Below are 15,593 nucleotides of genomic sequence, written 5' to 3' on the forward strand. Positions count from 1 at the left end.
AAACTAACACTCTTGTCATACACAAACTACTATGGCCTTGCCCAATCTTACCTCTGTTAGTCTCCACCACTCAGTCTGCTCCAGCCACTATGGACTTTTTGGTGCTGCTTGAACACACCAAGCATGATTGTACCTCAGGAACTTTGCATTTGCTCTTTCCTCTGTGACTACTCCTTAGAGAAGTCCTCCTTGACCATATAATCTAAAATAATACTTCCACCACCCTCTATTTCTCTTCCTTGGCTTCACTTTTCTTCCTAGTCTTATCACTACTTGAGAATATGTAATAATTTATTTGTTTAATTTCTGTATTCACCCACCAGAATGTAAGCTTTATGAGGACAGAGACTTCATGTTTTTTAACATCCCGGGACCTAGAACAGTGTTTGATGTAAAGAAGGCACTCAAAAAATACTTGTTGGATGAATGAATTTTATAGATGAATGAAAAGAAAACCCTGACCAAAGAATTAGCACCAAGCTGGTTCCTATGAGGCAGAGGTCAAATATACCTCCATTTTCCAACTTCTCCACCATTTCAGACACCAGCCATTCCCCCCATAGCATTCTTTCTCTACTGGGTTTGAAAATTCATTGCAACAATCACAGAGAACTCACAGAAACACCATATCTGCAATAACAACTTTAATATAACAAAGAAGGATATAAACAGAAACAAAGGTACATGTAAGATGAGCTTTTGGAAGGGTTCCAGTACAGTGCCTCAGTGTCTCAAAGGAGACTCATTTATGTCTCAGAGGATACCTGCTTACCCTACTGAAAAGCAATTTCCTTCTCACCTATCAGGAACTTTTCAAACAGGAAATAATCTGTGACATCACTTGGTGGGTCTGCCATCAGCTGCTCCTCTCAGCTAGCTTCCAGCTCCTCCTGGCCAGCTCTCGGGTGGTCCCTGCTCTGTGAGTGGCCCTCTGCTCAGGGTGCCCCAGCTTTCAGAGTGCTACAGCTCTTGGCCAGGGTTCAGCCTTCACACTCTGCTGCCACTGTCCAGGTCTGCTCATTGTCTGCCTTTTCTGGTACTGTCTCAGCCTCCGCTTTTATCACCATTGCAGGTTTACCTGGTCAGGGAGGGTCTCAGCACAGGGCTCCCATGTCCAAATGATGTGCTCTCTTTTTGGCTCTTGTTGAGCAGGAGATCCCATCTTAGCCTCCGTGTTCTAAAGTTTTATCAGTCACCAAATGGGACCCCCAGTTAATCCTGGTAAAGGTCAGACTGGGTGGGGCTCCCCAGCCAATCTGGGTAAAGGTCAGCCCAGGCAGGTCTCAGAAACCAGAACCAAAAGACAAAACTGCTTTTTGGTAGGACGATTCTACACCATGCAATGAGGAAAACTAAAGCTAAGACAGGCTATTTGTCCAAAGTCAATTGACAGCATAAGGTAGAGTCAGAATTTGAAAAATGACTTTTCTGACAACAAAGACTATTCTCACTCAGCTGTAAAATGTAGGTGCTCAGGAAAAGAAAAAGGTGAACTCTTAAACAAGGTTTCTTGATGACATGTAGTACCAAAATGCTCGGGGATTTTCTGGATTCAGCATTTTGATTTGACACTCATTTGACAATATGTTTGTTTAAGCTGAAAGAGTCCTTTAATATCCTCTTACTCTAAATTCCTTATTTTACTATTGAGGAAATAAAAACCTGCAAGTATTTAATTACTTGTCCAGTGTTACACTGTTTGGTGGAGGAATCGAAAGACCAGAGAGATAGTTGTCTATCCTAGGAACAATTTCTGTCTAAAAACAATCTAATTAGAAAAGTTTAATATTTTTAGTCAATAGTACTATAGTACAAATGGTGACTCTACACTTGGACCTAGCCAGTTGTAATACACAGGAATCAAATCGACTACATCTGTGGAAAGAGACTCTAGAACAAGGCTAGGGGCCGACTGCGGAATGGACCATCAATTGCTCATGCGCAAGTTCAAGTTGAAGCTGAAGAAATTTAGAACAAGTTGACGAGAGCCAAAGTACAACACTGAGTATACCCCACCTGAATTTATAGACCATTTTGAGAATAGATTTGATGTGTTGAACACTAATGACTGAAGACCAGACAAGTAGTGGACTGACATCAAGGACATCATACATGAAGAAAGCAAGAGGTCATTAAAAAGACAAGAAAGAAAGAAAAGACCAAAATGGATGTCAGAAGAGACTCTGAAACTTGCTCTTGAACGTCAAGTAGCTAATGCAAAAGGAAGAAATGATGAAGTAAAAGAGCTGAACAGAAAATTTCAAAGGTGACTTGAGAAGACAAAGTAAAGTATTATAATGACGTGCAAAGACCTGGAGATAGAAATCAAAAGGGAAGAACTCGCTTGGCATTTCTCAAGCTGAAAGAACTGAAGAAAAAATTCAAGCCTCGAGTTGCAATATTGAAGGATTCTACATGGAAAATATTAAGTGACCCAGGAAGCATCAAAAGAAGATGGAAGGAATACACAGAGTCCCTATACCGAAAAGAATTGGTCTACATTCAACCATTTCAGGAGGCAGCATATGATCGGGAGCTGATGGTACTGAAGGAAGAAGTCTAAGCTGCACTGAAGGCACTGGTGAAAAACAAGGCTCTAGAAATTGACAGAATACCAATTGCCATGTTTCAACAAATGGATGCAGCACTGGAAGTGCTCACTCATCCATCTATGAAGAGAAATTTGGAAGATAGCTACCTGGCCAACCAACTGGAAGAGATCTATATTTATGCATATTCCCAAGAAAGGTGAGCCAACCAAATGCAGAAATTATTGAACAATATCATTAATATCACATGCAAGTAAAATTTTGCTGAAGATCATTCAAAAGTGGCTGCAGCAGTATATTGACAGGTAACTGCCAGAAATTCAAGCCGGATTCAGAAGACAAGATGCAACTGAGGATATCATTGCTGATGTCAGATGGATCCTGGCTGAAAGCAGAGAATACCAGAAAGAAGTTTACCGGTGTTTTATTGACTATGCAAAAGCATTCGACTGTGTGGATAACAACAAATTATGGATAACATTTCAAAGAATGGGAATTCCAGAACACTTACTTGTGCTCATTATGAGCCTGTACATAGATCGAGAGGCAGTCATTTGAACAAAACAAGGGGTTACTGTGTGGTTTAAAGTCAGGAAAGGTGTGCATCAGGGTTGTATTTTCACCATACCTATTCAATCTGTATACTGAGCAAATAATCTCAGAAGCTGGACTGTATGAAGAAGAACAGGGTATCAGGATTGGCGGAAGACTCAATCACAACCTGCATTATGCAGATGACACAATCTTACTTGCTGAAAGTGAAGAGGACTTGAAGCACTTACTGATGAAGATCAAAGACCACAGCCTTCAGTATGGATTACACCTCAACATAAAGAAAACAAAATCCTCACAACTGGACCAATAAGCAACATCACGATAAACGAAGAAAAGATTGAAGTTGTCAAGGATATAATTTTACTTGGATCCATAATCAACACCCATGGAAGCAGCAATCAAGAAATCAAAGGACGCACTGCACTGGGCAAATCTGCCACAAAAACCTCTTTAAAGTGTTGAAAAGCAAAGAAGTCACCTTGAAGACTAAGGTGCACCTCACCCAAGCCAGGGTATTTTCAATCGCCTTATATGCGTGCAAAAGCTAGACGATGAATAAGGAAGATCAAAGAAGAATTGATGCCTTTGGCTTGTGGTGTTGGTGAAGAATATGCCATGGACTGTCAAAAGAATGAACAAATTTGTCTTGGAAGAAGTACAACCAGATTTGGACATGTTATCAGGAGGGATCAGTCCCTGAAGAAGGACATCATGCTTGGTAATGTAGAGGGCCAGCAAAAAAGAGGAAAGACCCTCAACAAGATGGATTGACACAGTGGCTACAACAATGGGCTCAAGTATAACAACGATTGTGAGGATGGTGCAGGACTGGGCAGCACTTCGTTCTGTTGTACATAGGGTCGCTATGAGTTGGAACCAACTCGACAGAACCTAACAACAACAATAACAAGAATCCTGTTAAATTGACACAACAGTAAGGGAGTAGCGGAGAGAGGGGATGAGTGTGCTACGTGATTGAATCACACCCTCCAGATTGTGTGGGTTCACTTTATCCTTTTTGGGATAACTGAAAAGTAAAAGAACATTCCACCTCCTTTTTCAGAAAGAAACAGGTTTTCTCATATTTAATAAAATAAGCTCAAATCAAAGTAATATTTATTCATGTCATTAAGACTAGAGATTTCCTCAAATTGAGAAAATAACATCCACTGAAGATAGATTCTGTCCAAAAATTCCTCTGCTATAGAAAGACAAAGGCGTCACTCCCTACACAGCTCCTGGTAATGGCCCAGTCAAGAGAAATCCAGAACTTGGTTAAACAAATAACACCTTTGGTTTTAGAGGGGTGCCTGGTGGTGAAAACGTTTAATGCGCTAGAATGCTAACCAAAAGTTTGGTGGTTTGAGTCTACCCAAAGGTGCCATGGAAGAAAGGCCTGGTGATCTACTTTCAAAAAATCAGCCATTGGAGACATTGAGCACTGTTCTACCCTGACGTATATGGGGTCACCTTGAGTCAGAATCGACCCGACAGCAACTGTTTCCTTTCTTTCTTCTTCTTTTCTTTAAGGTTTGGTTTTGGAACTAAATAGAGTAACTGGTGAAGGCATGTATTTAAGTCCTCATCTGTCACTTAAAAACATAACAAAATAGCAACAACAACAAAAACTTTTCTTCCCTTTATGGCTGCTTTCCCACAAGCAGAGCTCCTGGAGAGCTGTCAGGACCATGGACAGCATCCTGGCAGGTTGGCATTGGGTGGGTTCCCTACTGATTGCCCTGACCTTGTTAATGGCAGCTTAAGTGAAAAGGCTAACTTCAGCATGGGAAGAGTAGATATGCAGAACAGACGCATCTTTCTTTTACTGACCAGGTGGTGCCATAGGTGCATAATGTAAGTACCAGAACTTGGGGGAGTATTTCTGTGTCTGCCCAATTTGGCTATCATTTGGATGAGACCATGTGGTTTATTGTATCCTGTACAACATTTATTGTAAAATTTAATAAATAGGAATAGTAACAACTTGTTTTTCTTCAGTGTTTACTATGTCCAGGCACTGCTGAAAACAGCAGTGTGCTGCAGCTGGCTCAGACTGGCTCCCAGGAGCCACCTGGAACGTGTGCCCGACCCAGAGTTCAGTGATACCACATCAGAAGCTTGAAATCTACCAGGGTGGGAGAATTACACCATGACAACTGACAAATTCTATAATTCAGGGATTTTTTTCCATAAGAGCCAGTTGTTAAAATTTACCAGTATGCTACTGGTTCTAAGCATTCTATGTGCACTATGTCATGTAGTCCTATTGAAAGCCTGTTACTATTATCCACATTTTAAACAGAAAGAACGTGGGGCGCATAGAAGCTGGCGACGCTAACCAGTTCAAACATCTGTTAGGTACCGGAGCTAGGATTCCAGCCCAGGCACTCTGACTTGAGATCTCACACTAAATCCCACTGTTCCCACAAATTACACTAAAAGATGAGGGCTGATAGAAGTTTTACTTCCTATTTGTTCTTAGTGTTTTACTTGGTGTTACTCACACTGAATAAAGGAGCGATCTCTAGTTATCAGATTACTCTGAGTGTTGAATTGGAAAGAACTGTCCCCACTCTGAAGCTGAGAGCATCAACAGAAGAGAGTCCTCCCGGACTTGAATCCACGTCTTAGTAACACCAATTCAGAACCGTGCCACGGTGGGGATGCTTCCAACGCTGGCTTTCCTGATTCAGGCAGAATCCAAGGTCTGCAAAAAACATTTGAATTAGGCTTCATTAAAATGTTCATTACCCTTATTTGGAACATTAATGGATAAATTCTCCCAGATCTATTTATAGAAATACAAATTAAAAAAAAACAAACACGCAAGCCTAATTCTCAAAATGACAGCTTTTGGAAAGGGGATCATCAGTCTTGGTTCTCTTCATTAAAAATATGCATGTATACATGTCCATTAACAAATAAATGGATAAACAAAACGCGGTACATATCTGCAGCCATAAAGAGAACTGAAGTCCTAATTCATGCTGCTATCTGGATGAAGCTTGAAAACATTATGCTGAGTCAAGTAGTCAGTCACTAAAGGACAAATACTGTATGATCCCACAGCCTAGTTCTGAGCAGGTGTATCAAGGCCCTGAAGTACTTACTCGGGAGTTAGAGTCATGATTTATACCCCACTTTGTTCCTAGAGAGAGGAAAGATACCATGAGACATTAAGAGGATCTCAGCCGCCCTACCCATGTAATAATTTTCTTGAGAACCAGTACTCAACAAGTGTTTGCCAGATAAATAAATGACTGCATTTAAAGTCTATCAGAATGAAAATCTAATTTTTGTCAAGGATAGCGTGTTTTAAATTCTTCACTATGATTCTTAAATCGTATCAAAGGCAGGTTTTATGGTTTTTTAGATCAAATCCAATTAATCGTCTAGAATGCTTCTTCATACATCATGTTTACTTAATTAAGATCGAAGATAAGAGGCTACATGGTGGAAGACATTTCCAAGTAAATGTTTCATAAGGATTACAACATTTTTCCACAATTCAGTTTAAAAACTCAAAGAAATAAATCAATTTTTTCTATGAACATAAATTTTCTAAAGCTAGTGAAAATATTTATTGTGGTTATACAATTTTCAGTTCAAAATGTTGATAATACTGTGACATTCAATTGTGTAATGCTAACCTCATCAACTTTCAGAATCTTCTCATTGGTTTCTGGGCCCACAGGAAGGGGCTATCATCTGAAAAGCCCAAGTGGAGGCACAGAAGTCCCTTTTCCAACTCTCACAAGCCTTCCCCCACCCCAACTTAAATAGAAATCAAAAGCAATCCTGCATTACTCCCTTTGTAGAATTGTTTCTCTCCTTCATTGTTAGGCATACTTCCAGCTCTTCTGGCCACAGGTGCGGGTCTATGACCTAGGTGTGACAATCAGGCTTTCTGTCCAGGGAGGCTGACCCTGCACAAGGACACACAGGACAAGGGAAGTGACTGAAGCGACTGTCACCCCTCAGCTGGGATTCTGGCAGCTGTTCTGTGTCTTGTGGCCTTGTCCTACCTCAGGCTGGTTTAGCTTTTTTTTTTTTTAATTCTGGGAGACATCCAGTATTCCATATGAAATGAAATTCTTTTACTTTTCTTCTACTTCAGTTAGCCAGAAGTCAGTTTCTATAGACTGCAAACAAAAAGCCCTAATCTGTATGACAATTGACATGCGGATGTCTGAGTGGAAGACTATCAGAATCAGACAGTCCTGTATTTTCATCTTACTCACCAGAAATAGTGCTTCCAGCATTGTATTATTTTTCTATTGCTGCATAGCAAATTACCACAAATTCTGCGGCTTAATATAATGCTCACTTACTACCTTACAGTTTCTTTACATCACATTGTAACCTGACCCTACAAATGCCAGTAAATTTCCATTAGTCTTAAACTAGCCCAAATCAGATTTGGCCCACCCCGCGAACGCAGAAGAGCCAGCTGTGAGTGCTAATTGACCTCAACAGAAGACACAGCAGCAGGTGGAACCAATCAGAAGGAAAATCATCACCCAAACCCTATTCTGAAGGTAGAGGTCCCACAAGAATCACGTCACCTCCTGTTTCCTGGCCGCCTTCTAGAATTTTCATCCTTGGTACACCTGTGCGGCTGCCATCCTGCTGCCCAAATCACATATAAGCCCTGCTTCCCCATAGCTCGGGGACTTGGACTAGGGGTACTTCCTCCCGCCTCCTTGCTCTGCACATTGCAGTAAAGCTACTTTCTCTTTCTCAAAGGCTGGTGTCCTGATCATTGGCAAGTCTGAGCGTGCTGGACAAGGACCCACCTTTCTGAGTTCAGTAACAATATGTGCAGGTACAGGTTAGGTGGGTCCTGTTCTCAGAGTCTCACCAGCTAACCTCAAGGTGTCTTCTGGGGCTACAATTCCTCTTCCAAAGGTGTGGTGTCCTCTTCCAAGTTTACTGGTATTAAGACAGAATTCACATCCTTGCAGCTACATGACTGAGATCTCTGCTGTCTTGCTGGCCATCTGCTTGTTTCCTAGAGGCCACTCTCTAGTTCTTGCCACATAGCCCCCTTCATAAGACTCTCACACTCCCAATTTCTCTACCTTCAAGAAGTAGCCAGACCCTAAGAGGGCTTGACTGATTAGATCAGACCCACCCAGATAATCTTCTTCTGATGAACTCAAATCAACTAATCGTGAGTGAGTAACCATTGTTTTCACAGGTTCCGCCATACTTCTTGTTGTTGGTAGCTGCTGTTGAGTTGGCCCTGACTCATGGTGACCCCATACACAAGAGAACAAAATGCTGCTCAGTTGCAGATTGGACTATTGTGAACCATAGGCTTCTCATTGGCTGATTTTCAGAAGTAGATCACCAGGCCTTTTTTCCTAGTCCATCTTAGTTTGGAAGCTTTGCTGAAACATGTTCAGCATCATAGCAACATAGAAGCCACCACTAACAGGTGGGTGGTGGCTATGCATGAGGTGCATTGGCTTGGAATCGAACCTGGGTCTCCCACGTGAAAGGTGAGACTTGTACCACTGAACAACCAATGCCCTCCTAAACCAGTTGCCATCCAGTCAACCTTGACTCATGGTGACCCCATGTGCTTAAGAGCAGAACTGTAATCCATAGGGTTTTCAATGACTGACTTTTCAGAAGCAGATTGCCACACCTTTCTTCTGAGGTGCCTTTGGGCAGACTCAACAGCCAAACTTAGTTAACAGCCTAGCTTATTAACTGCTTGCACCGCCCAGGGGCTCTGTCTGTACTTAAGGGCGGAGACTTACGCAGGGAGTGCACACCAAGGGGCAGGAATCTTGGGTCATCTTAGAAGTCTGCCTTCCACAAGCAAATTTAGTTCATTTCTCTAGGTGTTTGCTTTTATGTCAGATGAGGAAAACAATTCCCACTTTTACTGTTGCAGAGACTAAACAAAATAGTCTATGTACATTTATTAGAAAGAGCTTGGTTCATAGTGAGCACTCTGTAAAGAGTTGTTGTTATTATTAACCAATAATATTCATTGAATTGAATAAAATATATTGTGTATTAAAATTTCCCCATCCCATCAAAGGTTAAAATGAGCTTTGAGAAAATGAATAAAAAACAATGTGTATACAAACCTTTGGTGAAAATTCCCTCCAATACATTAATATTCCAGCTAGTCTGTAAAATGTTTTCTTCTGATTAAGTTACCTGTATAGCATTTTCAAAGCATTAAAGTAACATTTGTTCCTATACTCTCATTCCTTAACATATTGGTTGATAGATTGTAGTATATCTGAACACAATGAAAGACTGCAAAGCTTTTCCTTGTATAAAACACATTTTCTTCCTTCAGATATTTTTTGCTACATATACCATGCTTCTCTATATGCTGGATTTATGTTAAAAATATTTTAAAGCTAAAAGAATTCTGCAGCTTTCCCAAAAGCCTATCAACTTCTCTCCTGCTGGTTTTTTCAGGTTACACTGATTTTCCCCCACTCATTGTCACCATCAAGCCCATTGTATTCCAGTCTGTTTTATTGTTCTGTTGCTAAGAAACTAAGTTGCCTCATTATGTACGGTCCTCATGTGCCAGCTTTGCTAATCAGTTAGGAATACATTTTCTTAGGGGATTATTTTCTGTATAATAACATTTACTCCTTACGCTGGTGGACCATTGATGTGATGACAGCACTTTTGTTATTGCCGTTAAGCTACAGTACAATGAGCTATAAATCCACCAGCTGTTAGCTCTTGAGAAGACCAGTGACTTCACTGTTCCAATGAGACCCGATCTTTTGCACAGGATTTACGCTTTTAAAACTTTCTACCTAATGACTGTTTTGATAGATTTTTTTCTAAGTCTAAGAATTTAATTTAATTCAACACAAAGAAATAAAAAAATCACTGCCTTTTCATTGGCGATATGAACCTGGTTGTAGGGATATTTACTTCCCTCTGAAAAGTTGTGTTCTTTTCAGGCCATACAAGGATTCTGGGATAATACAGAACAGCAAGTGACAAGCATTTTCCCTGGAGTCAGCAGCATTAACCACCCCACCTACATCAGTGCGTGAGGGAAACTAGCTTGGGGTCTGGGGAAGACATCTGGGCGCTATCTTGATTCCACGGCCCTCTAGGAGTGCTGGCTTCCCTACCCACAAAATGAAAATAACAATAATACCTATCTACCTACCCCACTGATTTACATGAAATAATATATTTGAAATCTCTTTGTAAATAGAAACCCCAAGCAAATAGGCATAACTATGAACGTATTACTGGGATCAGAGAAAGAAATAATTCCAAGATTCTTCTGCATTTTCCATCCCAAGGAAAATAACAAATTAAGTGTCAGAAAGGAAACAGGTAGTGATTAAAACTGTTAAAAAAAAAAATACCTCTGTGGCTCTATATGTTACTGTAGGGTGATGAGAAACTAGGAATGCATCTGCTAGGACTTGACTTGTGAGAGTTTTGTTTGTGAAAAATATTATATTGTCTACAACTTCTGTAAAGGCTGATCGTACAGCCTCAGTTCTGTATGTTCTGTCACTGAGAACATACAGCTTATCAATTCCTAGGTACTGGGTGACTTAATGTGTTCGTGTTTGCCAAGTACTGGAGGTTTTGACAGACGAGCTCAGTGCTTCATTATGTCTCTGACCTAAAATCTCGCAAGATATACTTTTTCAATTGAAATTGGCTTTAAACAATTTCATGAATTCTTTTTAAAGATAGAAAGAGTATACGGAAATGGCTTACTTAAAAAAAATCTTAGTAGCCATAAGAATTCATGGTATATAGTAGATGAATAAAAGAACAACAATTAAACATAGATAATTTAGGATTCAACCGAAAGAAGAAAATTTAGTAGTTTCAGACGATAAACAAGTGAATACCACCAGACTCGAAGACAAGGATGTAAATGCAATTACATTCAAATTCACTTGAGCAGCAACCCCTGCAGCCAGCAGGAGGGGGTAGAAATGTGAAATAAGGAAGGGAAACCAACCAATGAGCAGACTGGGCAACTGGGGCTCAGTTCTATTGGGGAGTTCAGGGAGACTATGTTTATAGCTGAGGGAGGAAGACTTCGGTGTTTTTCTACCACTTCCCTTCCATTTTAGCTGAAGGCTGCTTCCAGGGGTATGAGCTCCATGGCACTTCCAGAGAGCCCTGCACATGAATCACAGAAGGGCACAGGCTCCTGTGGCCAGAGGAAGCCCTTCTGCAGACTCATAGATGCTTTCAGTATGAAGCCCTGGAGAGTAAGGGAACAGTGAGTGCATCCCCAGGGACAACGAGCAGGGCACCAGCAATATCTGCTACAATGGCTCATGTTATCACCTAATGAAATTTTTCTATAACTAGAGCATGTATCTTTTCAGTTAATTAACTTTGAATGAAATTTTTCAGTATTCTTTCTGCTCTATGATCCTTGGAAAAGCCCTCACATAAATGAATAAATCTATATTAAAAAATTTTGAGAGGTGGTCCAAGATGGCAGAGTAATCAGATGCTCCATAACGTCCCTCTTACAACAAAGACCTGAGAAAAAGTGAATTGGATATAGATGACAACTTTGGAACCCTGAGCATCAGAAACAAGGCTGAAGAATTGGACTGAATGTAAAGTGGAAGGATAGACAGCACAAACACTGGACACAGAGAATTATGGATCACTGGTGCCCTGCTAGCTGAACCTGCACAGCATGGCCATATTGAGACAAAGTGAGTAGCATTCCCAGCTGAAACCCCCATCACCTTATGCAGCCAAGCAGGAGTGACTCTGCACTCACATCCAGAGCTAGACAGGAGTACTTCCTGCCCTGTGAAAGTTAAGGGAATGCACCCTACCCACCACACCCACCCCAATTCCCCTTGCTGGAGTTCCACAGGCCTGAATGTACCCTCCTTGCTCATCCTCCCGCCCCACATGCCAACCCACTCCAGTGACACCTACCATCACCCTGCCCCCTAAGCCAGGAGCCCATGAATTGGAGGCACCTCCTACTTCACTCAGCCATGTGCACTGGGGACCCACGAACCTGCAGTGCCTCCTACTCCCTTCAGCTACCCGCGCCAGGGGACCTAAGGACCAGCAGTGCCTCCTACTCCCTCCAGCCACTTGTGCCAGGGGGGCTGAGGTCCAGGGGTGCCTCCTATTCCCTCCAACCACCTGTGCTGGGGGCCTGAGGCCTGCTCGTGACTCCTACTCCTTCCAGTCCCCCACGTCGGGGGACTGAAGACCAGCAGTGCCCTCTACTGCGTCTGGCCATCCCAGCCGGGGGGAGGGGCGCTGAGGGCTGCTGGTGCCTCCTGTTCCCTCTCCCCATCCACACAGGGACCCGGGGACTGGCAGTGCTATCCACTCCCTCCTGCCACCCTTGCTGGAAGCCTGAGGGCCAGTGGTGCATCCAACTCCCTCCAGTCACCTGTGCCAAGGGACCAAAGACCAGTTGCACAACCCCCCGTGATGAGCGTTAGTGAACAGGGGCATGCCTTCTAACCAGGTACCCATGGACAGATGACATTCATTCTGCCTCACCCCCTGCACTGTCCCTTCTTGCAATCAGAGGCTTGTGCCTGCTCTAAACACTCCCGTGCAGCCCTGCCCACCCTGGACCATTCATGAGAGTTTCTGCACAATCCACTTAGTGACCAATGGCCCAGGTACCCTCGCCCCGACCTCCTGGCAATCAGCAGAGTACACACAAAACACCCAACCCAGCAACCAGGGAGAACTCCCCCTGAACCCATGGCCAGGTGACCAGCAGACAGACACATCACCTCACCAGAACTGCCAGAGAACAGAGACCTGCGCTCACACATGCGTTCGCTGCCCTACTCACCCAGAGATAGGAGGTAAGGGCTCCAGCGCAATCGGATTAGCAACAAGAGTAGCACACAGTCTACTTGGACATATCAAAACAAAACAAAAATTCAAGGTGCAGCAAACAAACATATGATAAATAAATAATTAGAATAACTTTCTGATGCCTCAGAGACAATATCAAATCACATAAAGAAGCAGGAGAAGATGGCTCCAGCAAGTGACCAAAAAAAAAGAACCAAAAAACTTTCTGGAGGAAGAAATGGCCTTGGAACTACCTGATAAGGAATTCAAAAGACAAATATACAGGGTTTTCCAACAGATCAAGAAAGAGATCAAGGAAGAGACATGCAAAAAACAAGGAAAACATAGACAAAGTCAAAGAAAACACAGAAAAAGCAATAGAAAAATTCAAGAAAACAATACAAGAACAAAACAACAAAATAAATAGACAATTAGAAACCATACAAAAATAGTAACTAGAAATCCAAAATTTAAACAATAAAATTTCAGAAATAGACAATTCAATAGGAGCAGAATTGAAACAACAACACACAGGATCAGTGAATTTGAAGACAAATCCCATGACACCAATTTGTTTGAGGAAAAATCAGAAGAAAAATGAAGAAAGCCTACAAATTATGTGGGATACTATCAAGAGAAAAAATTTGCACTTTATTGGAATTCTAGAACAGGGGGATGCAGTGGAAAACACAGAGAGAATTGTCGAAGACTTGCTAGCATAAAACTTCTCTAATATCAAGAAATATTAGAAGATATCCATCAAAGAAGCTCAACAAACTCCATATAGGATCAATCCTGAGGGAAAGTCACAAAGTCATGTCATAATCAAATTTGCTGAAACCAAAGACAAAGAAAACAGAGAGTAGATCTAGAAAACAAAAAGCCACCTACAAAGGGGAACCAATAAGACTAAACTCTGATTACTTGGCAGAAACCATGCAGGCAAGGATACAATGGGATGACATATATAAAACCCTGAAAGAAAAAAAAAATCGTGAACCAAGAATTATATATCCTGCAAAACTCTCTCTCAAATATGACGGCAAAAATTAGGACATTTATCTAAACAGAAATTAAGTGAATTTGTAAAAACCAAAGAAATATTTTACAAGAAATATTAAGGGAGTCCTTCGGTTAGAGAACCAACAGCATCAGACAACAAATAATACGTAATAAAAATAACAAATAATCCAAGAAGCTGGACTGTATGAAGAACAGGACATCAGGATAGGAGGAAGACTCATTAGCAACCTGTGATATGTAGATGACACAACCTTGTTAGCTGAAAGTGAAGAAGATTTGAAGCACTTACTGATGAAGATCAAAGACAACAGCTTTCAGTATGGATTGCACCCAAGCATAAAGAAAACAAAAATTCTCACAACTGTACCAATAAGCAACATCATGATAAATGGAGAAAATACTGTAGTTGTCAAGGATTTCATTTTACTTGTATCCACAATCAACATCCATAGAAGTAGCAGTCAATAAATCAAACAACGTATTGCATTGGGCAAGTCTGATGCAAAAGACTTCTTTAAAGTGTTAAAAAGCAAAGATGTCACTTTGAGGACTAAGGTGTGCCTGACCCAAGCATGGTATGTTAATCGCCACATGTGCATGAGAAAGCTGGACAATAAATAAGGAAGACTGAAAAATTGATGCCTTTGAATCACAATGTTGGTAAAGAATATTGAATATGCCATGGACTGCCACAAGAGTGAACAAATCTGTCTTGGAAGAAGTACAGCTAGAATGCTCCTTAGAAACGAGAAGGGTGAGATCTCGTCTCATGTACTTTGGATATGTTATCAGGAGGGACCAGTCCCTGGAGAAGGACACCATGTTTAGTAAAGTAGAGGGTCATTGAAAAAGAGGAAGACCCTCAATGAGATGGACTGACAGAGAGGCTACAACAATGGGCTCAAGCATAAAATGACTGTGAGGATGGCATAGTAGAGGGCAGTGTTTTGTTCTGTTGTACAAAGAGTCTTATATGTAGGAACTGACTCGACTGTACCTAACAACAACAACAATGACAAATAATCACAGTAATTGTAAATGGCTTAAATGCACCTGTAAAGAGTCAGAGAGTGGCAGAATGGATTAAAAAAAAAGGACACATCAATATGCTGTCTACAAGAAACACACCTTAGTCACAAAGACATAAATATATTAAAAATCAAAGGATAGAAAAAATATATATCAAGCAAACAATAACCAAAACAGTGCAGGAGTGGCAATATTAATCTCTGATAAAATAGATTTTCAGGCAAAATCCACCATAAAAGATAACCAAACCTGATGCTATCGAGTCAATTGCTACTCATGGTGACCCTATAGGACAGAGTAGAACTGCCCCATAGGGTTTCCAAGGAGCAGCTAGTGGATTCGAACTGCTGAACTTTTGGTAAGCAGTCTGAGTTCTTAAGCACTGCATCACTAGTGCTCCATAAAAGATAAGGAGGGACACCATATTATGATTAAAGGGTCAATTAACCAAGAGGACATAACCATAATAAATATATACACATCCAAAGACAGGGCTCTAAAATACATAAAACAAACTCTAACAGTATTCAAAAGAGAAATAGACAGTTCCACAACAATAGTAAGAGAGTTCAACACACCACTTTTGGTGAAGGTCAGAACATCTAGAAA

This window comes from Trichechus manatus, unplaced genomic scaffold (assembly GCF_000243295.1).
Source record: "Trichechus manatus latirostris isolate Lorelei unplaced genomic scaffold, TriManLat1.0 scaffold00205, whole genome shotgun sequence".
Lineage (NCBI taxonomy): Eukaryota > Metazoa > Chordata > Mammalia > Sirenia > Trichechidae > Trichechus > Trichechus manatus.